At 55.2% G+C, this 18,191-nt stretch overlaps 55 non-coding genes across 55 annotated transcripts; all 55 read right to left on the bottom strand.

Moving 5' to 3' along the window:
• Positions 1–105: 105 nt before the first annotated feature.
• Positions 106–177, bottom strand: Trnae-cuc (transfer RNA glutamic acid (anticodon CUC)). The gene has a single exon. It is a non-coding gene; the product is annotated as a tRNA-Glu (tRNA).
• A 276-nt stretch (positions 178–453) lies between these two features.
• On the bottom strand, positions 454–535 carry Trnal-cag (transfer RNA leucine (anticodon CAG)). Its single transcript has one exon. It is a non-coding gene; the product is annotated as a tRNA-Leu (tRNA).
• An 80-nt stretch (positions 536–615) lies between these two features.
• Trnal-aag (transfer RNA leucine (anticodon AAG)) lies at positions 616–697 on the bottom strand. The gene has a single exon. It is a non-coding gene; the product is annotated as a tRNA-Leu (tRNA).
• Positions 698–985: 288 nt separating this feature from the next.
• Trnah-gug (transfer RNA histidin (anticodon GUG)) lies at positions 986–1,057 on the bottom strand. Its single transcript has one exon. It is a non-coding gene; the product is annotated as a tRNA-His (tRNA).
• Positions 1,058–1,432: 375 nt separating this feature from the next.
• Trnae-cuc (transfer RNA glutamic acid (anticodon CUC)) lies at positions 1,433–1,504 on the bottom strand. The gene has a single exon. It is a non-coding gene; the product is annotated as a tRNA-Glu (tRNA).
• Positions 1,505–1,778: 274 nt separating this feature from the next.
• Positions 1,779–1,860, bottom strand: Trnal-cag (transfer RNA leucine (anticodon CAG)). Its single transcript has one exon. It is a non-coding gene; the product is annotated as a tRNA-Leu (tRNA).
• Positions 1,861–1,940: 80 nt separating this feature from the next.
• Positions 1,941–2,022, bottom strand: Trnal-aag (transfer RNA leucine (anticodon AAG)). Its single transcript has one exon. It is a non-coding gene; the product is annotated as a tRNA-Leu (tRNA).
• A 288-nt stretch (positions 2,023–2,310) lies between these two features.
• Positions 2,311–2,382, bottom strand: Trnah-gug (transfer RNA histidin (anticodon GUG)). The gene has a single exon. It is a non-coding gene; the product is annotated as a tRNA-His (tRNA).
• Positions 2,383–2,757: 375 nt separating this feature from the next.
• On the bottom strand, positions 2,758–2,829 carry Trnae-cuc (transfer RNA glutamic acid (anticodon CUC)). Its single transcript has one exon. It is a non-coding gene; the product is annotated as a tRNA-Glu (tRNA).
• Positions 2,830–3,103: 274 nt separating this feature from the next.
• Positions 3,104–3,185, bottom strand: Trnal-cag (transfer RNA leucine (anticodon CAG)). The gene has a single exon. It is a non-coding gene; the product is annotated as a tRNA-Leu (tRNA).
• An 80-nt stretch (positions 3,186–3,265) lies between these two features.
• On the bottom strand, positions 3,266–3,347 carry Trnal-aag (transfer RNA leucine (anticodon AAG)). The gene has a single exon. It is a non-coding gene; the product is annotated as a tRNA-Leu (tRNA).
• A 288-nt stretch (positions 3,348–3,635) lies between these two features.
• On the bottom strand, positions 3,636–3,707 carry Trnah-gug (transfer RNA histidin (anticodon GUG)). Its single transcript has one exon. It is a non-coding gene; the product is annotated as a tRNA-His (tRNA).
• Positions 3,708–4,082: 375 nt separating this feature from the next.
• On the bottom strand, positions 4,083–4,154 carry Trnae-cuc (transfer RNA glutamic acid (anticodon CUC)). Its single transcript has one exon. It is a non-coding gene; the product is annotated as a tRNA-Glu (tRNA).
• Positions 4,155–4,428: 274 nt separating this feature from the next.
• On the bottom strand, positions 4,429–4,510 carry Trnal-cag (transfer RNA leucine (anticodon CAG)). Its single transcript has one exon. It is a non-coding gene; the product is annotated as a tRNA-Leu (tRNA).
• Positions 4,511–4,590: 80 nt separating this feature from the next.
• On the bottom strand, positions 4,591–4,672 carry Trnal-aag (transfer RNA leucine (anticodon AAG)). Its single transcript has one exon. It is a non-coding gene; the product is annotated as a tRNA-Leu (tRNA).
• A 288-nt stretch (positions 4,673–4,960) lies between these two features.
• Trnah-gug (transfer RNA histidin (anticodon GUG)) lies at positions 4,961–5,032 on the bottom strand. Its single transcript has one exon. It is a non-coding gene; the product is annotated as a tRNA-His (tRNA).
• Positions 5,033–5,407: 375 nt separating this feature from the next.
• Positions 5,408–5,479, bottom strand: Trnae-cuc (transfer RNA glutamic acid (anticodon CUC)). Its single transcript has one exon. It is a non-coding gene; the product is annotated as a tRNA-Glu (tRNA).
• A 274-nt stretch (positions 5,480–5,753) lies between these two features.
• Positions 5,754–5,835, bottom strand: Trnal-cag (transfer RNA leucine (anticodon CAG)). Its single transcript has one exon. It is a non-coding gene; the product is annotated as a tRNA-Leu (tRNA).
• An 80-nt stretch (positions 5,836–5,915) lies between these two features.
• On the bottom strand, positions 5,916–5,997 carry Trnal-aag (transfer RNA leucine (anticodon AAG)). Its single transcript has one exon. It is a non-coding gene; the product is annotated as a tRNA-Leu (tRNA).
• Positions 5,998–6,285: 288 nt separating this feature from the next.
• Trnah-gug (transfer RNA histidin (anticodon GUG)) lies at positions 6,286–6,357 on the bottom strand. Its single transcript has one exon. It is a non-coding gene; the product is annotated as a tRNA-His (tRNA).
• Positions 6,358–6,732: 375 nt separating this feature from the next.
• On the bottom strand, positions 6,733–6,804 carry Trnae-cuc (transfer RNA glutamic acid (anticodon CUC)). The gene has a single exon. It is a non-coding gene; the product is annotated as a tRNA-Glu (tRNA).
• Positions 6,805–7,078: 274 nt separating this feature from the next.
• Positions 7,079–7,160, bottom strand: Trnal-cag (transfer RNA leucine (anticodon CAG)). The gene has a single exon. It is a non-coding gene; the product is annotated as a tRNA-Leu (tRNA).
• An 80-nt stretch (positions 7,161–7,240) lies between these two features.
• On the bottom strand, positions 7,241–7,322 carry Trnal-aag (transfer RNA leucine (anticodon AAG)). Its single transcript has one exon. It is a non-coding gene; the product is annotated as a tRNA-Leu (tRNA).
• Positions 7,323–7,610: 288 nt separating this feature from the next.
• Positions 7,611–7,682, bottom strand: Trnah-gug (transfer RNA histidin (anticodon GUG)). Its single transcript has one exon. It is a non-coding gene; the product is annotated as a tRNA-His (tRNA).
• A 375-nt stretch (positions 7,683–8,057) lies between these two features.
• On the bottom strand, positions 8,058–8,129 carry Trnae-cuc (transfer RNA glutamic acid (anticodon CUC)). Its single transcript has one exon. It is a non-coding gene; the product is annotated as a tRNA-Glu (tRNA).
• A 274-nt stretch (positions 8,130–8,403) lies between these two features.
• On the bottom strand, positions 8,404–8,485 carry Trnal-cag (transfer RNA leucine (anticodon CAG)). The gene has a single exon. It is a non-coding gene; the product is annotated as a tRNA-Leu (tRNA).
• Positions 8,486–8,565: 80 nt separating this feature from the next.
• Trnal-aag (transfer RNA leucine (anticodon AAG)) lies at positions 8,566–8,647 on the bottom strand. Its single transcript has one exon. It is a non-coding gene; the product is annotated as a tRNA-Leu (tRNA).
• Positions 8,648–8,935: 288 nt separating this feature from the next.
• Trnah-gug (transfer RNA histidin (anticodon GUG)) lies at positions 8,936–9,007 on the bottom strand. Its single transcript has one exon. It is a non-coding gene; the product is annotated as a tRNA-His (tRNA).
• Positions 9,008–9,382: 375 nt separating this feature from the next.
• Trnae-cuc (transfer RNA glutamic acid (anticodon CUC)) lies at positions 9,383–9,454 on the bottom strand. The gene has a single exon. It is a non-coding gene; the product is annotated as a tRNA-Glu (tRNA).
• A 274-nt stretch (positions 9,455–9,728) lies between these two features.
• On the bottom strand, positions 9,729–9,810 carry Trnal-cag (transfer RNA leucine (anticodon CAG)). The gene has a single exon. It is a non-coding gene; the product is annotated as a tRNA-Leu (tRNA).
• Positions 9,811–9,890: 80 nt separating this feature from the next.
• Trnal-aag (transfer RNA leucine (anticodon AAG)) lies at positions 9,891–9,972 on the bottom strand. The gene has a single exon. It is a non-coding gene; the product is annotated as a tRNA-Leu (tRNA).
• A 288-nt stretch (positions 9,973–10,260) lies between these two features.
• Positions 10,261–10,332, bottom strand: Trnah-gug (transfer RNA histidin (anticodon GUG)). Its single transcript has one exon. It is a non-coding gene; the product is annotated as a tRNA-His (tRNA).
• A 375-nt stretch (positions 10,333–10,707) lies between these two features.
• Trnae-cuc (transfer RNA glutamic acid (anticodon CUC)) lies at positions 10,708–10,779 on the bottom strand. Its single transcript has one exon. It is a non-coding gene; the product is annotated as a tRNA-Glu (tRNA).
• Positions 10,780–11,053: 274 nt separating this feature from the next.
• Positions 11,054–11,136, bottom strand: Trnal-cag (transfer RNA leucine (anticodon CAG)). The gene has a single exon. It is a non-coding gene; the product is annotated as a tRNA-Leu (tRNA).
• Positions 11,137–11,216: 80 nt separating this feature from the next.
• Positions 11,217–11,298, bottom strand: Trnal-aag (transfer RNA leucine (anticodon AAG)). Its single transcript has one exon. It is a non-coding gene; the product is annotated as a tRNA-Leu (tRNA).
• A 288-nt stretch (positions 11,299–11,586) lies between these two features.
• On the bottom strand, positions 11,587–11,658 carry Trnah-gug (transfer RNA histidin (anticodon GUG)). The gene has a single exon. It is a non-coding gene; the product is annotated as a tRNA-His (tRNA).
• Positions 11,659–12,033: 375 nt separating this feature from the next.
• On the bottom strand, positions 12,034–12,105 carry Trnae-cuc (transfer RNA glutamic acid (anticodon CUC)). Its single transcript has one exon. It is a non-coding gene; the product is annotated as a tRNA-Glu (tRNA).
• A 274-nt stretch (positions 12,106–12,379) lies between these two features.
• Positions 12,380–12,461, bottom strand: Trnal-cag (transfer RNA leucine (anticodon CAG)). Its single transcript has one exon. It is a non-coding gene; the product is annotated as a tRNA-Leu (tRNA).
• An 80-nt stretch (positions 12,462–12,541) lies between these two features.
• Positions 12,542–12,623, bottom strand: Trnal-aag (transfer RNA leucine (anticodon AAG)). Its single transcript has one exon. It is a non-coding gene; the product is annotated as a tRNA-Leu (tRNA).
• Positions 12,624–12,911: 288 nt separating this feature from the next.
• Trnah-gug (transfer RNA histidin (anticodon GUG)) lies at positions 12,912–12,983 on the bottom strand. Its single transcript has one exon. It is a non-coding gene; the product is annotated as a tRNA-His (tRNA).
• Positions 12,984–13,358: 375 nt separating this feature from the next.
• Trnae-cuc (transfer RNA glutamic acid (anticodon CUC)) lies at positions 13,359–13,430 on the bottom strand. The gene has a single exon. It is a non-coding gene; the product is annotated as a tRNA-Glu (tRNA).
• A 274-nt stretch (positions 13,431–13,704) lies between these two features.
• Trnal-cag (transfer RNA leucine (anticodon CAG)) lies at positions 13,705–13,786 on the bottom strand. The gene has a single exon. It is a non-coding gene; the product is annotated as a tRNA-Leu (tRNA).
• An 80-nt stretch (positions 13,787–13,866) lies between these two features.
• On the bottom strand, positions 13,867–13,948 carry Trnal-aag (transfer RNA leucine (anticodon AAG)). The gene has a single exon. It is a non-coding gene; the product is annotated as a tRNA-Leu (tRNA).
• A 288-nt stretch (positions 13,949–14,236) lies between these two features.
• Positions 14,237–14,308, bottom strand: Trnah-gug (transfer RNA histidin (anticodon GUG)). The gene has a single exon. It is a non-coding gene; the product is annotated as a tRNA-His (tRNA).
• A 375-nt stretch (positions 14,309–14,683) lies between these two features.
• Positions 14,684–14,755, bottom strand: Trnae-cuc (transfer RNA glutamic acid (anticodon CUC)). The gene has a single exon. It is a non-coding gene; the product is annotated as a tRNA-Glu (tRNA).
• Positions 14,756–15,029: 274 nt separating this feature from the next.
• Positions 15,030–15,111, bottom strand: Trnal-cag (transfer RNA leucine (anticodon CAG)). The gene has a single exon. It is a non-coding gene; the product is annotated as a tRNA-Leu (tRNA).
• An 80-nt stretch (positions 15,112–15,191) lies between these two features.
• Trnal-aag (transfer RNA leucine (anticodon AAG)) lies at positions 15,192–15,273 on the bottom strand. The gene has a single exon. It is a non-coding gene; the product is annotated as a tRNA-Leu (tRNA).
• A 288-nt stretch (positions 15,274–15,561) lies between these two features.
• Positions 15,562–15,633, bottom strand: Trnah-gug (transfer RNA histidin (anticodon GUG)). The gene has a single exon. It is a non-coding gene; the product is annotated as a tRNA-His (tRNA).
• A 375-nt stretch (positions 15,634–16,008) lies between these two features.
• Positions 16,009–16,080, bottom strand: Trnae-cuc (transfer RNA glutamic acid (anticodon CUC)). The gene has a single exon. It is a non-coding gene; the product is annotated as a tRNA-Glu (tRNA).
• A 274-nt stretch (positions 16,081–16,354) lies between these two features.
• On the bottom strand, positions 16,355–16,436 carry Trnal-cag (transfer RNA leucine (anticodon CAG)). The gene has a single exon. It is a non-coding gene; the product is annotated as a tRNA-Leu (tRNA).
• An 80-nt stretch (positions 16,437–16,516) lies between these two features.
• Trnal-aag (transfer RNA leucine (anticodon AAG)) lies at positions 16,517–16,598 on the bottom strand. Its single transcript has one exon. It is a non-coding gene; the product is annotated as a tRNA-Leu (tRNA).
• A 288-nt stretch (positions 16,599–16,886) lies between these two features.
• On the bottom strand, positions 16,887–16,958 carry Trnah-gug (transfer RNA histidin (anticodon GUG)). Its single transcript has one exon. It is a non-coding gene; the product is annotated as a tRNA-His (tRNA).
• A 375-nt stretch (positions 16,959–17,333) lies between these two features.
• Trnae-cuc (transfer RNA glutamic acid (anticodon CUC)) lies at positions 17,334–17,405 on the bottom strand. Its single transcript has one exon. It is a non-coding gene; the product is annotated as a tRNA-Glu (tRNA).
• A 274-nt stretch (positions 17,406–17,679) lies between these two features.
• On the bottom strand, positions 17,680–17,761 carry Trnal-cag (transfer RNA leucine (anticodon CAG)). Its single transcript has one exon. It is a non-coding gene; the product is annotated as a tRNA-Leu (tRNA).
• Positions 17,762–17,841: 80 nt separating this feature from the next.
• Trnal-aag (transfer RNA leucine (anticodon AAG)) lies at positions 17,842–17,923 on the bottom strand. The gene has a single exon. It is a non-coding gene; the product is annotated as a tRNA-Leu (tRNA).
• Positions 17,924–18,191: the final 268 nt, after the last annotated feature.

Below are 18,191 nucleotides of genomic sequence, written 5' to 3'. Positions count from 1 at the left end.
TTGTGGCCGCGAACCATATTTTACGTAGTTTTCTGCAAGCGTCAGCGGAGCGTCAGTCGAGCTAAGTCGGGACAAGTCGCATAAGAGGAGCAACAAAATGCGCATTTCCGGTACCGGGAATCGAACCCGGGCCTCCTGGGTGAGAGCCAGGTATCCTAGCCACTAGACCACACCGGATAACGACGCAAGCGCTCCTCCAGCAAACGCAGCGAGCACCTTCCCGCTATTTGGCGACAACTGCAAAAATTAACGTTTCCACTTTGTAGAACGGCCATGCTCGGGACGTATCTCGTGGAGACGAACGCCAGCGATCATGAGACCAACCTGCGCCGGTGAATCCTGTTGTTTACACCACGCACTGTGCTACGACAATTTACGAAAGCGACGATCACGCTTTGCTGCGCTATTTCCTTCGCGGGTAATCAGAGCTCTGGATTACGAGACAGAAAACGTTGGCAGCGGTGGGATACGAACCCACGCCTCCGAAGAGACTCGTGCCTGAAACCAGCGCCTTAGACCGCTCGGCCACGCTACCTACGCGACCCAACGGCCACAGGAGCTGCGTTCTACCCCTCGAGAACACACGGCAATGGCACAAAAACGAGAAGTAAAAATTGGCAGCTGTGGGATTCGAACCCACGCCTCCGAAGAGACTGGTGCCTTAAACCAGCGCCTTAGACCGCTCGGCCACGCTACCTGCACCAGGGTTCGTGGCATTTGTAGAAAACAGTGCACGACACAACTTCCTGATCTTCTGCGACGGGTTGCTCATACATCGAACCTCAAACCACTGCACTTTTCGAATAGAGATTAACTACACAGGCAGCTGCCAGCGCTCTGGTGCGGCGGCATCGCGTGTTGATATTGAATCGGTAGTGCCACCTGCAGCCTGTGGAACATGAGCAAACAATCAGGAGGGCACCGTGATTTCAAACACTGGGTCACTATCGTCATTGCAGCGACAGCAAGGCAGAACTTTAAAAAGTGCCGTGACCAGGATTCGAACCTGGGTTATTGCGGCCACAACGCAATGTCCTAACCACTAGACGATCACGGCCACGGAGCCACCGCCGAAAGCAGCCCTCGCGACTGCAAGTGGCGATGAACAGCAAAGCTCGGCCGACTGCGTCTCGCCACAGCTGTGTCACACGCGGTCTCCATCATATGCATACCTGCAAACGACCGTGCCTGCGCTCTTGGGACACTGAGCAGAGTGGTTAGCTGCATTCAACGCCCGTGGCAATGTCTTGCAGTCCTCCAAGTCTGTTGACCGCAGGTATGTTCCTCGATAAGAGGTGGACAGGTGTCGCATCTCTCTCGCCGTCACTTGTGGCCGCGAACCATATTTTACGTAGTTTTCTGCAAGCGTCAGCGGAGCGTCAGTCGAGCTAAGTCGGGACAAGTCGCATAAGAGGAGCAACAAAATGCGCATTTCCGGTACCGGGAATCGAACCCGGGCCTCCTGGGTGAGAGCCAGGTATCCTAGCCACTAGACCACACCGGATAACACGCGATCTAGTGTTCCAGCAAACGCAGCGAGCACCTTCCCGCTATTTGGCGACAACTGCAAAAATTAACGTTTCCACTTTGTAGAACGGCATGCTCGGGACGTATCTCGTGGAGACGAACGCCAGCGATCATGAGACCAACCTGCGCCGGTGAATCCTGTTGTTACACCACGCACTGTGCTACGACAATTTACGAAAGCGACGATCACGCTTTGCTGCGCTATTTCCTTCGCGGGTAATCAGAGCTCTGGATTACGAGACAGAAAACGTTGGCAGCGGTGGGATTCGAACCCACGCCTCCGAAGAGACTCGTGCCTGAAACCAGCGCCTTAGACCGCTCGGCCACGCTACCTACGCGACCCAACGGCCACAGGAGCTGCGTTCTACCCCTCGAGAACACACGGCAATGGCACAAAAACGAGAAGTAAAAATTGGCAGCGGTGGGATTCGAACCCACGCCTCCGAAGAGACTGGTGCCTTAAACCAGCGCCTTAGACCGCTCGGCCACGCTACCTGCACCAGGGTTCGTGGCATTTGTAGAAAACAGTGCACGACACAACTTCCTGATCTTCTGCGACGGGTTGCTCATACATCGAACCTCAAACCACTGCACTTTTCGAATAGAGATTAACTACACAGGCAGCTGCCAGCGCTCTGGTGCGGCGGCATCGCGTGTTGATATTGAATCGGTAGTGCCACCTGCAGCCTGTGGAACATGAGCAAACAATCAGGAGGGCACCGTGATTTCAAACACTGGGTCACTATCGTCATTGCAGCGACAGCAAGGCAGAACTTTAAAAAGTGCCGTGACCAGGATTCGAACCTGGGTTATTGCGGCCACAACGCAATGTCCTAACCACTAGACGATCACGGCCACGGAGCCACCGCCGAAAGCAGCCCTCGCGACTGCAAGTGGCGATGAACAGCAAAGCTCGGCCGACTGCGTCTCGCCACAGCTGTGTCACACGCGGTCTCCATCATATGCATACCTGCAAACGACCGTGCCTGCGCTCTTGGGACACTGAGCAGAGTGGTTAGCTGCATTCAACGCCCGTGGCAATGTCTTGCAGTCCTCCAAGTCTGTTGACCGCAGGTATGTGCCTCGATAAGAGGTGGACAGGTGTCGCATCTCTCTCGCCGTCACTTGTGGCCGCGAACCATATTTTACGTAGTTTTCTGCAAGCGTCAGCGGAGCGTCAGTCGAGCTAAGTCGGGACAAGTCGCATAAGAGGAGCAACAAAATGCGCATTTCCGGTACCGGGAATCGAACCCGGGCCTCCTGGGTGAGAGCCAGGTATCCTAGCCACTAGACCACACCGGATAACGACGCAAGCGCTCCTCCAGCAAACGCAGCGAGCACCTTCCCGCTATTTGGCGACAACTGCAAAAATTAACGTTTCCACTTTGTAGAACGGCATGCTCGGGACGTATCTCGTGGAGACGAACGCCAGCGATCATGAGACCAACCTGCGCCGGTGAATCCTGTTGTTACACCACGCACTGTGCTACGACAATTTACGAAAGCGACGATCACGCTTTGCTGCGCTATTTCCTTCGCGGGTAATCAGAGCTCTGGATTACGAGACAGAAAACGTTGGCAGCGGTGGGATTCGAACCCACGCCTCCGAAGAGACTCGTGCCTGAAACCAGCGCCTTAGACCGCTCGGCCACGCTACCTACGCGACCCAACTGCCACAGGAGCTGCGTTCTACCCCTCGAGAACACACGGCAATGGCACAAAAACGAGAAGTAAAAATTGGCAGCGGTGGGATTCGAACCCACGCCTCCGAAGAGACTGGTGCCTTAAACCAGCGCCTTAGACCGCTCGGCCACGCTACCTGCACCAGGGTTCGTGGCATTTGTAGAAAACAGTGCACGACACAACTTCCTGATCTTCTGCGACGGGTTGCTCATACATCGAACCTCAAACCACTGCACTTTTCGAATAGAGATTAACTACACAGGCAGCTGCCAGCGCTCTGGTGCGGCGGCATCGCGTGTTGATATTGAATCGGTAGTGCCACCTGCAGCCTGTGGAACATGAGCAAACAATCAGGAGGGCACCGTGATTTCAAACACTGGGTCACTATCGTCATTGCAGCGACAGCAAGGCAGAACTTTAAAAAGTGCCGTGACCAGGATTCGAACCTGGGTTATTGCGGCCACAACGCAATGTCCTAACCACTAGACGATCACGGCCACGGAGCCACCGCCGAAAGCAGCCCTCGCGACTGCAAGTGGCGATGAACAGCAAAGCTCGGCCGACTGCGTCTCGCCACAGCTGTGTCACACGCGGTCTCCATCATATGCATACCTGCAAACGACCGTGCCTGCGCTCTTGGGACACTGAGCAGAGTGGTTAGCTGCATTCAACGCCCGTGGCAATGTCTTGCAGTCCTCCAAGTCTGTTGACCGCAGGTATGTGCCTCGATAAGAGGTGGACAGGTGTCGCATCTCTCTCGCCGTCACTTGTGGCCGCGAACCATATTTTACGTAGTTTTCTGCAAGCGTCAGCGGAGCGTCAGTCGAGCTAAGTCGGGACAAGTCGCATAAGAGGAGCAACAAAATGCGCATTTCCGGTACCGGGAATCGAACCCGGGCCTCCTGGGTGAGAGCCAGGTATCCTAGCCACTAGACCACACCGGATAACGACGCAAGCGCTCCTCCAGCAAACGCAGCGAGCACCTTCCCGCTATTTGGCGACAACTGCAAAAATTAACGTTTCCACTTTGTAGAACGGCATGCTCGGGACGTATCTCGTGGAGACGAACGCCAGCGATCATGAGACCAACCTGCGCCGGTGAATCCTGTTGTTACACCACGCACTGTGCTACGACAATTTACGAAAGCGACGATCACGCTTTGCTGCGCTATTTCCTTCGCGGGTAATCAGAGCTCTGGATTACGAGACAGAAAACGTTGGCAGCGGTGGGATTCGAACCCACGCCTCCGAAGAGACTCGTGCCTGAAACCAGCGCCTTAGACCGCTCGGCCACGCTACCTACGCGACCCAACGGCCACAGGAGCTGCGTTCTACCCCTCGAGAACACACGGCAATGGCACAAAAACGAGAAGTAAAAATTGGCAGCGGTGGGATTCGAACCCACGCCTCCGAAGAGACTGGTGCCTTAAACCAGCGCCTTAGACCGCTCGGCCACGCTACCTGCACCAGGGTTCGTGGCATTTGTAGAAAACAGTGCACGACACAACTTCCTGATCTTCTGCGACGGGTTGCTCATACATCGAACCTCAAACCACTGCACTTTTCGAATAGAGATTAACTACACAGGCAGCTGCCAGCGCTCTGGTGCGGCGGCATCGCGTGTTGATATTGAATCGGTAGTGCCACCTGCAGCCTGTGGAACATGAGCAAACAATCAGGAGGGCACCGTGATTTCAAACACTGGGTCACTATCGTCATTGCAGCGACAGCAAGGCAGAACTTTAAAAAGTGCCGTGACCAGGATTCGAACCTGGGTTATTGCGGCCACAACGCAATGTCCTAACCACTAGACGATCACGGCCACGGAGCCACCGCCGAAAGCAGCCCTCGCGACTGCAAGTGGCGATGAACAGCAAAGCTCGGCCGACTGCGTCTCGCCACAGCTGTGTCACACGCGGTCTCCATCATATGCATACCTGCAAACGACCGTGCCTGCGCTCTTGGGACACTGAGCAGAGTGGTTAGCTGCATTCAACGCCCGTGGCAATGTCTTGCAGTCCTCCAAGTCTGTTGACCGCAGGTATGTGCCTCGATAAGAGGTGGACAGGTGTCGCATCTCTCTCGCCGTCACTTGTGGCCGCGAACCATATTTTACGTAGTTTTCTGCAAGCGTCAGCGGAGCGTCAGTCGAGCTAAGTCGGGACAAGTCGCATAAGAGGAGCAACAAAATGCGCATTTCCGGTACCGGGAATCGAACCCGGGCCTCCTGGGTGAGAGCCAGGTATCCTAGCCACTAGACCACACCGGATAACGACGCAAGCGCTCCTCCAGCAAACGCAGCGAGCACCTTCCCGCTATTTGGCGACAACTGCAAAAATTAACGTTTCCACTTTGTAGAACGGCATGCTCGGGACGTATCTCGTGGAGACGAACGCCAGCGATCATGAGACCAACCTGCGCCGGTGAATCCTGTTGTTACACCACGCACTGTGCTACGACAATTTACGAAAGCGACGATCACGCTTTGCTGCGCTATTTCCTTCGCGGGTAATCAGAGCTCTGGATTACGAGACAGAAAACGTTGGCAGCGGTGGGATTCGAACCCACGCCTCCGAAGAGACTCGTGCCTGAAACCAGCGCCTTAGACCGCTCGGCCACGCTACCTACGCGACCCAACGGCCACAGGAGCTGCGTTCTACCCCTCGAGAACACACGGCAATGGCACAAAAACGAGAAGTAAAAATTGGCAGCGGTGGGATTCGAACCCACGCCTCCGAAGAGACTGGTGCCTTAAACCAGCGCCTTAGACCGCTCGGCCACGCTACCTGCACCAGGGTTCGTGGCATTTGTAGAAAACAGTGCACGACACAACTTCCTGATCTTCTGCGACGGGTTGCTCATACATCGAACCTCAAACCACTGCACTTTTCGAATAGAGATTAACTACACAGGCAGCTGCCAGCGCTCTGGTGCGGCGGCATCGCGTGTTGATATTGAATCGGTAGTGCCACCTGCAGCCTGTGGAACATGAGCAAACAATCAGGAGGGCACCGTGATTTCAAACACTGGGTCACTATCGTCATTGCAGCGACAGCAAGGCAGAACTTTAAAAAGTGCCGTGACCAGGATTCGAACCTGGGTTATTGCGGCCACAACGCAATGTCCTAACCACTAGACGATCACGGCCACGGAGCCACCGCCGAAAGCAGCCCTCGCGACTGCAAGTGGCGATGAACAGCAAAGCTCGGCCGACTGCGTCTCGCCACAGCTGTGTCACACGCGGTCTCCATCATATGCATACCTGCAAACGACCGTGCCTGCGCTCTTGGGACACTGAGCAGAGTGGTTAGCTGCATTCAACGCCCGTGGCAATGTCTTGCAGTCCTCCAAGTCTGTTGACCGCAGGTATGTGCCTCGATAAGAGGTGGACAGGTGTCGCATCTCTCTCGCCGTCACTTGTGGCCGCGAACCATATTTTACGTAGTTTTCTGCAAGCGTCAGCGGAGCGTCAGTCGAGCTAAGTCGGGACAAGTCGCATAAGAGGAGCAACAAAATGCGCATTTCCGGTACCGGGAATCGAACCCGGGCCTCCTGGGTGAGAGCCAGGTATCCTAGCCACTAGACCACACCGGATAACGACGCAAGCGCTCCTCCAGCAAACGCAGCGAGCACCTTCCCGCTATTTGGCGACAACTGCAAAAATTAACGTTTCCACTTTGTAGAACGGCATGCTCGGGACGTATCTCGTGGAGACGAACGCCAGCGATCATGAGACCAACCTGCGCCGGTGAATCCTGTTGTTACACCACGCACTGTGCTACGACAATTTACGAAAGCGACGATCACGCTTTGCTGCGCTATTTCCTTCGCGGGTAATCAGAGCTCTGGATTACGAGACAGAAAACGTTGGCAGCGGTGGGATTCGAACCCACGCCTCCGAAGAGACTCGTGCCTGAAACCAGCGCCTTAGACCGCTCGGCCACGCTACCTACGCGACCCAACGGCCACAGGAGCTGCGTTCTACCCCTCGAGAACACACGGCAATGGCACAAAAACGAGAAGTAAAAATTGGCAGCGGTGGGATTCGAACCCACGCCTCCGAAGAGACTGGTGCCTTAAACCAGCGCCTTAGACCGCTCGGCCACGCTACCTGCACCAGGGTTCGTGGCATTTGTAGAAAACAGTGCACGACACAACTTCCTGATCTTCTGCGACGGGTTGCTCATACATCGAACCTCAAACCACTGCACTTTTCGAATAGAGATTAACTACACAGGCAGCTGCCAGCGCTCTGGTGCGGCGGCATCGCGTGTTGATATTGAATCGGTAGTGCCACCTGCAGCCTGTGGAACATGAGCAAACAATCAGGAGGGCACCGTGATTTCAAACACTGGGTCACTATCGTCATTGCAGCGACAGCAAGGCAGAACTTTAAAAAGTGCCGTGACCAGGATTCGAACCTGGGTTATTGCGGCCACAACGCAATGTCCTAACCACTAGACGATCACGGCCACGGAGCCACCGCCGAAAGCAGCCCTCGCGACTGCAAGTGGCGATGAACAGCAAAGCTCGGCCGACTGCGTCTCGCCACAGCTGTGTCACACGCGGTCTCCATCATATGCATACCTGCAAACGACCGTGCCTGCGCTCTTGGGACACTGAGCAGAGTGGTTAGCTGCATTCAACGCCCGTGGCAATGTCTTGCAGTCCTCCAAGTCTGTTGACCGCAGGTATGTGCCTCGATAAGAGGTGGACAGGTGTCGCATCTCTCTCGCCGTCACTTGTGGCCGCGAACCATATTTTACGTAGTTTTCTGCAAGCGTCAGCGGAGCGTCAGTCGAGCTAAGTCGGGACAAGTCGCATAAGAGGAGCAACAAAATGCGCATTTCCGGTACCGGGAATCGAACCCGGGCCTCCTGGGTGAGAGCCAGGTATCCTAGCCACTAGACCACACCGGATAACGACGCAAGCGCTCCTCCAGCAAACGCAGCGAGCACCTTCCCGCTATTTGGCGACAACTGCAAAAATTAACGTTTCCACTTTGTAGAACGGCATGCTCGGGACGTATCTCGTGGAGACGAACGCCAGCGATCATGAGACCAACCTGCGCCGGTGAATCCTGTTGTTACACCACGCACTGTGCTACGACAATTTACGAAAGCGACGATCACGCTTTGCTGCGCTATTTCCTTCGCGGGTAATCAGAGCTCTGGATTACGAGACAGAAAACGTTGGCAGCGGTGGGATTCGAACCCACGCCTCCGAAGAGACTCGTGCCTGAAACCAGCGCCTTAGACCGCTCGGCCACGCTACCTACGCGACCCAACGGCCACAGGAGCTGCGTTCTACCCCTCGAGAACACACGGCAATGGCACAAAAACGAGAAGTAAAAATTGGCAGCGGTGGGATTCGAACCCACGCCTCCGAAGAGACTGGTGCCTTAAACCAGCGCCTTAGACCGCTCGGCCACGCTACCTGCACCAGGGTTCGTGGCATTTGTAGAAAACAGTGCACGACACAACTTCCTGATCTTCTGCGACGGGTTGCTCATACATCGAACCTCAAACCACTGCACTTTTCGAATAGAGATTAACTACACAGGCAGCTGCCAGCGCTCTGGTGCGGCGGCATCGCGTGTTGATATTGAATCGGTAGTGCCACCTGCAGCCTGTGGAACATGAGCAAACAATCAGGAGGGCACCGTGATTTCAAACACTGGGTCACTATCGTCATTGCAGCGACAGCAAGGCAGAACTTTAAAAAGTGCCGTGACCAGGATTCGAACCTGGGTTATTGCGGCCACAACGCAATGTCCTAACCACTAGACGATCACGGCCACGGAGCCACCGCCGAAAGCAGCCCTCGCGACTGCAAGTGGCGATGAACAGCAAAGCTCGGCCGACTGCGTCTCGCCACAGCTGTGTCACACGCGGTCTCCATCATATGCATACCTGCAAACGACCGTGCCTGCGCTCTTGGGACACTGAGCAGAGTGGTTAGCTGCATTCAACGCCCGTGGCAATGTCTTGCAGTCCTCCAAGTCTGTTGACCGCAGGTATGTGCCTCGATAAGAGGTGGACAGGTGTCGCATCTCTCTCGCCGTCACTTGTGGCCGCGAACCATATTTTACGTAGTTTTCTGCAAGCGTCAGCGGAGCGTCAGTCGAGCTAAGTCGGGACAAGTCGCATAAGAGGAGCAACAAAATGCGCATTTCCGGTACCGGGAATCGAACCCGGGCCTCCTGGGTGAGAGCCAGGTATCCTAGCCACTAGACCACACCGGATAACGACGCAAGCGCTCCTCCAGCAAACGCAGCGAGCACCTTCCCGCTATTTGGCGACAACTGCAAAAATTAACGTTTCCACTTTGTAGAACGGCATGCTCGGGACGTATCTCGTGGAGACGAACGCCAGCGATCATGAGACCAACCTGCGCCGGTGAATCCTGTTGTTACACCACGCACTGTGCTACGACAATTTACGAAAGCGACGATCACGCTTTGCTGCGCTATTTCCTTCGCGGGTAATCAGAGCTCTGGATTACGAGACAGAAAACGTTGGCAGCGGTGGGATTCGAACCCACGCCTCCGAAGAGACTCGTGCCTGAAACCAGCGCCTTAGACCGCTCGGCCACGCTACCTACGCGACCCAACGGCCACAGGAGCTGCGTTCTACCCCTCGAGAACACACGGCAATGGCACAAAAACGAGAAGTAAAAATTGGCAGCGGTGGGATTCGAACCCACGCCTCCGAAGAGACTGGTGCCTTAAACCAGCGCCTTAGACCGCTCGGCCACGCTACCTGCACCAGGGTTCGTGGCATTTGTAGAAAACAGTGCACGACACAACTTCCTGATCTTCTGCGACGGGTTGCTCATACATCGAACCTCAAACCACTGCACTTTTCGAATAGAGATTAACTACACAGGCAGCTGCCAGCGCTCTGGTGCGGCGGCATCGCGTGTTGATATTGAATCGGTAGTGCCACCTGCAGCCTGTGGAACATGAGCAAACAATCAGGAGGGCACCGTGATTTCAAACACTGGGTCACTATCGTCATTGCAGCGACAGCAAGGCAGAACTTTAAAAAGTGCCGTGACCAGGATTCGAACCTGGGTTATTGCGGCCACAACGCAATGTCCTAACCACTAGACGATCACGGCCACGGAGCCACCGCCGAAAGCAGCCCTCGCGACTGCAAGTGGCGATGAACAGCAAAGCTCGGCCGACTGCGTCTCGCCACAGCTGTGTCACACGCGGTCTCCATCATATGCATACCTGCAAACGACCGTGCCTGCGCTCTTGGGACACTGAGCAGAGTGGTTAGCTGCATTCAACGCCCGTGGCAATGTCTTGCAGTCCTCCAAGTCTGTTGACCGCAGGTATGTGCCTCGATAAGAGGTGGACAGGTGTCGCATCTCTCTCGCCGTCACTTGTGGCCGCGAACCATATTTTACGTAGTTTTCTGCAAGCGTCAGCGGAGCGTCAGTCGAGCTAAGTCGGGACAAGTCGCATAAGAGGAGCAACAAAATGCGCATTTCCGGTACCGGGAATCGAACCCGGGCCTCCTGGGTGAGAGCCAGGTATCCTAGCCACTAGACCACACCGGATAACGACGCAAGCGCTCCTCCAGCAAACGCAGCGAGCACCTTCCCGCTATTTGGCGACAACTGCAAAAATTAACGTTTCCACTTTGTAGAACGGCATGCTCGGGACGTATCTCGTGGAGACGAACGCCAGCGATCATGAGACCAACCTGCGCCGGTGAATCCTGTTGTTACACCACGCACTGTGCTACGACAATTTACGAAAGCGACGATCACGCTTTGCTGCGCTATTTCCTTCGCGGGTAATCAGAGCTCTGGATTACGAGACAGAAAACGTTGGCAGCGGTGGGATTCGAACCCACGCCTCCGAAGAGACTCGGTGCCTGAAACCAGCGCCTTAGACCGCTCGGCCACGCTACCTACGCGACCCAACGGCCACAGGAGCTGCGTTCTACCCCTCGAGAACACACGGCAATGGCACAAAAACGAGAAGTAAAAATTGGCAGCGGTGGGATTCGAACCCACGCCTCCGAAGAGACTGGTGCCTTAAACCAGCGCCTTAGACCGCTCGGCCACGCTACCTGCACCAGGGTTCGTGGCATTTGTAGAAAACAGTGCACGACACAACTTCCTGATCTTCTGCGACGGGTTGCTCATACATCGAACCTCAAACCACTGCACTTTTCGAATAGAGATTAACTACACAGGCAGCTGCCAGCGCTCTGGTGCGGCGGCATCGCGTGTTGATATTGAATCGGTAGTGCCACCTGCAGCCTGTGGAACATGAGCAAACAATCAGGAGGGCACCGTGATTTCAAACACTGGGTCACTATCGTCATTGCAGCGACAGCAAGGCAGAACTTTAAAAAGTGCCGTGACCAGGATTCGAACCTGGGTTATTGCGGCCACAACGCAATGTCCTAACCACTAGACGATCACGGCCACGGAGCCACCGCCGAAAGCAGCCCTCGCGACTGCAAGTGGCGATGAACAGCAAAGCTCGGCCGACTGCGTCTCGCCACAGCTGTGTCACACGCGGTCTCCATCATATGCATACCTGCAAACGACCGTGCCTGCGCTCTTGGGACACTGAGCAGAGTGGTTAGCTGCATTCAACGCCCGTGGCAATGTCTTGCAGTCCTCCAAGTCTGTTGACCGCAGGTATGTGCCTCGATAAGAGGTGGACAGGTGTCGCATCTCTCTCGCCGTCACTTGTGGCCGCGAACCATATTTTACGTAGTTTTCTGCAAGCGTCAGCGGAGCGTCAGTCGAGCTAAGTCGGGACAAGTCGCATAAGAGGAGCAACAAAATGCGCATTTCCGGTACCGGGAATCGAACCCGGGCCTCCTGGGTGAGAGCCAGGTATCCTAGCCACTAGACCACACCGGATAACGACGCAAGCGCTCCTCCAGCAAACGCAGCGAGCACCTTCCCGCTATTTGGCGACAACTGCAAAAATTAACGTTTCCACTTTGTAGAACGGCATGCTCGGGACGTATCTCGTGGAGACGAACGCCAGCGATCATGAGACCAACCTGCGCCGGTGAATCCTGTTGTTACACCACGCACTGTGCTACGACAATTTACGAAAGCGACGATCACGCTTTGCTGCGCTATTTCCTTCGCGGGTAATCAGAGCTCTGGATTACGAGACAGAAAACGTTGGCAGCGGTGGGATTCGAACCCACGCCTCCGAAGAGACTGGTGCCTGAAACCAGCGCCTTAGACCGCTCGGCCACGCTACCTACGCGACCCAACGGCCACAGGAGCTGCGTTCTACCCCTCGAGAACACACGGCAATGGCACAAAAACGAGAAGTAAAAATTGGCAGCGGTGGGATTCGAACCCACGCCTCCGAAGAGACTGGTGCCTTAAACCAGCGCCTTAGACCGCTCGGCCACGCTACCTGCACCAGGGTTCGTGGCATTTGTAGAAAACAGTGCACGACACAACTTCCTGATCTTCTGCGACGGGTTGCTCATACATCGAACCTCAAACCACTGCACTTTTCGAATAGAGATTAACTACACAGGCAGCTGCCAGCGCTCTGGTGCGGCGGCATCGCGTGTTGATATTGAATCGGTAGTGCCACCTGCAGCCTGTGGAACATGAGCAAACAATCAGGAGGGCACCGTGATTTCAAACACTGGGTCACTATCGTCATTGCAGCGACAGCAAGGCAGAACTTTAAAAAGTGCCGTGACCAGGATTCGAACCTGGGTTATTGCGGCCACAACGCAATGTCCTAACCACTAGACGATCACGGCCACGGAGCCACCGCCGAAAGCAGCCCTCGCGACTGCAAGTGGCGATGAACAGCAAAGCTCGGCCGACTGCGTCTCGCCACAGCTGTGTCACACGCGGTCTCCATCATATGCATACCTGCAAACGACCGTGCCTGCGCTCTTGGGACACTGAGCAGAGTGGTTAGCTGCATTCAACGCCCGTGGCAATGTCTTGCAGTCCTCCAAGTCTGTTGACCGCAGGTATGTGCCTCGATAAGAGGTGGACAGGTGTCGCATCTCTCTCGCCGTCACTTGTGGCCGCGAACCATATTTTACGTAGTTTTCTGCAAGCGTCAGCGGAGCGTCAGTCGAGCTAAGTCGGGACAAGTCGCATAAGAGGAGCAACAAAATGCGCATTTCCGGTACCGGGAATCGAACCCGGGCCTCCTGGGTGAGAGCCAGGTATCCTAGCCACTAGACCACACCGGATAACGACGCAAGCGCTCCTCCAGCAAACGCAGCGAGCACCTTCCCGCTATTTGGCGACAACTGCAAAAATTAACGTTTCCACTTTGTAGAACGGCATGCTCGGGACGTATCTCGTGGAGACGAACGCCAGCGATCATGAGACCAACCTGCGCCGGTGAATCCTGTTGTTACACCACGCACTGTGCTACGACAATTTACGAAAGCGACGATCACGCTTTGCTGCGCTATTTCCTTCGCGGGTAATCAGAGCTCTGGATTACGAGACAGAAAACGTTGGCAGCGGTGGGATTCGAACCCACGCCTCCGAAGAGACTCGTGCCTGAAACCAGCGCCTTAGACCGCTCGGCCACGCTACCTACGCGACCCAACGGCCACAGGAGCTGCGTTCTACCCCTCGAGAACACACGGCAATGGCACAAAAACGAGAAGTAAAAATTGGCAGCGGTGGGATTCGAACCCACGCCTCCGAAGAGACTGGTGCCTTAAACCAGCGCCTTAGACCGCTCGGCCACGCTACCTGCACCAGGGTTCGTGGCATTTGTAGAAAACAGTGCACGACACAACTTCCTGATCTTCTGCGACGGGTTGCTCATACATCGAACCTCAAACCACTGCACTTTTCGAATAGAGATTAACTACACAGGCAGCTGCCAGCGCTCTGGTGCGGCGGCATCGCGTGTTGATATTGAATCGGTAGTGCCACCTGCAGCCTGTGGAACATGAGCAAACAATCAGGAGGGCACCGTGATTTCAAACACTGGGTCACTATCGTCATTGCAGCGACAGCAAGGCAGAACTTTAAAAAGTGCCGTGACCAGGATTCGAACCTGGGTTATTGCGGCCACAACGCAATGTCCTAACCACTAGACGATCACGGCCACGGAGCCACCGCCGAAAGCAGCCCTCGCGACTGCAAGTGGCGATGAACAGCAAAGCTCGGCCGACTGCGTCTCGCCACAGCTGTGTCACACGCGGTCTCCATCATATGCATACCTGCAAACGACCGTGCCTGCGCTCTTGGGACACTGAGCAGAGTGGTTAGCTGCATTCAACGCCCGTGGCAATGTCTTGCAGTCCTCCAAGTCTGTTGACCGCAGGTATGTGCCTCGATAAGAGGTGGACAGGTGTCGCATCTCTCTCGCCGTCACTTGTGGCCGCGAACCATATTTTACGTAGTTTTCTGCAAGCGTCAGCGGAGCGTCAGTCGAGCTAAGTCGGGACAAGTCGCATAAGAGGAGCAACAAAATGCGCATTTCCGGTACCGGGAATCGAACCCGGGCCTCCTGGGTGAGAGCCAGGTATCCTAGCCACTAGACCACACCGGATAACGACGCAAGCGCTCCTCCAGCAAACGCAGCGAGCACCTTCCCGCTATTTGGCGACAACTGCAAAAATTAACGTTTCCACTTTGTAGAACGGCATGCTCGGGACGTATCTCGTGGAGACGAACGCCAGCGATCATGAGACCAACCTGCGCCGGTGAATCCTGTTGTTACACCACGCACTGTGCTACGACAATTTACGAAAGCGACGATCACGCTTTGCTGCGCTATTTCCTTCGCGGGTAATCAGAGCTCTGGATTACGAGACAGAAAACGTTGGCAGCGGTGGGATTCGAACCCACGCCTCCGAAGAGACTCGTGCCTGAAACCAGCGCCTTAGACCGCTCGGCCACGCTACCTACGCGACCCAACGGCCACAGGAGCTGCGTTCTACCCCTCGAGAACACACGGCAATGGCACAAAAACGAGAAGTAAAAATTGGCAGCGGTGGGATTCGAACCCACGCCTCCGAAGAGACTGGTGCCTTAAACCAGCGCCTTAGACCGCTCGGCCACGCTACCTGCACCAGGGTTCGTGGCATTTGTAGAAAACAGTGCACGACACAACTTCCTGATCTTCTGCGACGGGTTGCTCATACATCGAACCTCAAACCACTGCACTTTTCGAATAGAGATTAACTACACAGGCAGCTGCCAGCGCTCTGGTGCGGCGGCATCGCGTGTTGATATTGAATCGGTAGTGCCACCTGCAGCCTGTGGAACATGAGCAAACAATCAGGAGGGCACCGTGATTTCAAACACTGGGTCACTATCGTCATTGCAGCGACAGCAAGGCAGAACTTTAAAAAGTGCCGTGACCAGGATTCGAACCTGGGTTATTGCGGCCACAACGCAATGTCCTAACCACTAGACGATCACGGCCACGGAGCCACCGCCGAAAGCAGCCCTCGCGACTGCAAGTGGCGATGAACAGCAAAGCTCGGCCGACTGCGTCTCGCCACAGCTGTGTCACACGCGGTCTCCATCATATGCATACCTGCAAACGACCGTGCCTGCGCTCTTGGGACACTGAGCAGAGTGGTTAGCTGCATTCAACGCCCGTGGCAATGTCTTGCAGTCCTCCAAGTCTGTTGACCGCAGGTATGTGCCTCGATAAGAGGTGGACAGGTGTCGCATCTCTCTCGCCGTCACTTGTGGCCGCGAACCATATTTTACGTAGTTTTCTGCAAGCGTCAGCGGAGCGTCAGTCGAGCTAAGTCGGGACAAGTCGCATAAGAGGAGCAACAAAATGCGCATTTCCGGTACCGGGAATCGAACCCGGGCCTCCTGGGTGAGAGCCAGGTATCCTAGCCACTAGACCACACCGGATAACGACGCAAGCGCTCCTCCAGCAAACGCAGCGAGCACCTTCCCGCTATTTGGCGACAACTGCAAAAATTAACGTTTCCACTTTGTAGAACGGCATGCTCGGGACGTATCTCGTGGAGACGAACGCCAGCGATCATGAGACCAACCTGCGCCGGTGAATCCTGTTGTTACACCACGCACTGTGCTACGACAATTTACGAAAGCGACGATCACGCTTTGCTGCGCTATTTCCTTCGCGGGTAATCAGAGCTCTGGATTACGAGACAGAAAACGTTGGCAGCGGTGGGATTCGAACCCACGCCTCCGAAGAGACTCGTGCCTGAAACCAGCGCCTTAGACCGCTCGGCCACGCTACCTACGCGACCCAACGGCCACAGGAGCTGCGTTCTACCCCTCGAGAACACACGGCAATGGCACAAAAACGAGAAGTAAAAATTGGCAGCGGTGGGATTCGAACCCACGCCTCCGAAGAGACTGGTGCCTTAAACCAGCGCCTTAGACCGCTCGGCCACGCTACCTGCACCAGGGTTCGTGGCATTTGTAGAAAACAGTGCACGACACAACTTCCTGATCTTCTGCGACGGGTTGCTCATACATCGAACCTCAAACCACTGCACTTTTCGAATAGAGATTAACTACACAGGCAGCTGCCAGCGCTCTGGTGCGGCGGCATCGCGTGTTGATATTGAATCGGTAGTGCCACCTGCAGCCTGTGGAACATGAGCAAACAATCAGGAGGGCACCGTGATTTCAAACACTGGGTCACTATCGTCATTGCAGCGACAGCAAGGCAGAACTTTAAAAAGTGCCGTGACCAGGATTCGAACCTGGGTTATTGCGGCCACAACGCAATGTCCTAACCACTAGACGATCACGGCCACGGAGCCACCGCCGAAAGCAGCCCTCGCGACTGCAAGTGGCGATGAACAGCAAAGCTCGGCCGACTGCGTCTCGCCACAGCTGTGTCACACGCGGTCTCCATCATATGCATACCTGCAAACGACCGTGCCTGCGCTCTTGGGACACTGAGCAGAGTGGTTAGCTGCATTCAACGCCCGTGGCAATGTCTTGCAGTCCTCCAAGTCTGTTGACCGCAGGTATGTGCCTCGATAAGAGGTGGACAGGTGTCGCATCTCTCTCGCCGTCACTTGTGGCCGCGAACCATATTTTACGTAGTTTTCTGCAAGCGTCAGCGGAGCGTCAGTCGAGCTAAGTCGGGACAAGTCGCATAAGAGGAGCAACAAAATGCGCATTTCCGGTACCGGGAATCGAACCCGGGCCTCCTGGGTGAGAGCCAGGTATCCTAGCCACTAGACCACACCGGATAACGAAGCAAGCGCTCCTCCAGCAAACGCAGCGAGCACCTTCCCGCTATTTGGCGACAACTGCAAAAATTAACGTTTCCACTTTGTAGAACGGCATGCTCGGGACGTATCTCGTGGAGACGAACGCCAGCGATCATGAGACCAACCTGCGCCGGTGAATCCTGTTGTTACACCACGCACTGTGCTACGACAATTTACGAAAGCGACGATCACGCTTTGCTGCGCTATTTCCTTCGCGGGTAATCAGAGCTCTGGATTACGAGACAGAAAACGTTGGCAGCGGTGGGATTCGAACCCACGCCTCCGAAGAGACTGGTGCCTGAAACCAGCGCCTTAGACCGCTCGGCCACGCTACCTACGCGACCCAACGGCCACAGGAGCTGCGTTCTACCCCTCGAGAACACACGGCAATGGCACAAAAACGAGAAGTAAAAATTGGCAGCGGTGGGATTCGAACCCACGCCTCCGAAGAGACTGGTGCCTTAAACCAGCGCCTTAGACCGCTCGGCCACGCTACCTGCACCAGGGTTCGTGGCATTTGTAGAAAACAGTGCACGACACAACTTCCTGATCTTCTGCGACGGGTTGCTCATACATCGAACCTCAAACCACTGCACTTTTCGAATAGAGATTAACTACACAGGCAGCTGCCAGCGCTCTGGTGCGGCGGCATCGCGTGTTGATATTGAATCGGTAGTGCCACCTGCAGCCTGTGGAACATGAGCAAACAATCAGGAGGGCACCGTGATTTCAAACACTGGGTCACTATCGTCATTGCAGCGACAG

The sequence above is a fragment of the Schistocerca gregaria genome, unplaced genomic scaffold (genome assembly GCF_023897955.1).
Source record: "Schistocerca gregaria isolate iqSchGreg1 unplaced genomic scaffold, iqSchGreg1.2 ptg001422l, whole genome shotgun sequence".
In the NCBI taxonomy this organism is placed as follows: domain Eukaryota; kingdom Metazoa; phylum Arthropoda; class Insecta; order Orthoptera; family Acrididae; genus Schistocerca; species Schistocerca gregaria.
This window is presented reverse-complemented; position numbering and strand designations above follow the sequence as displayed.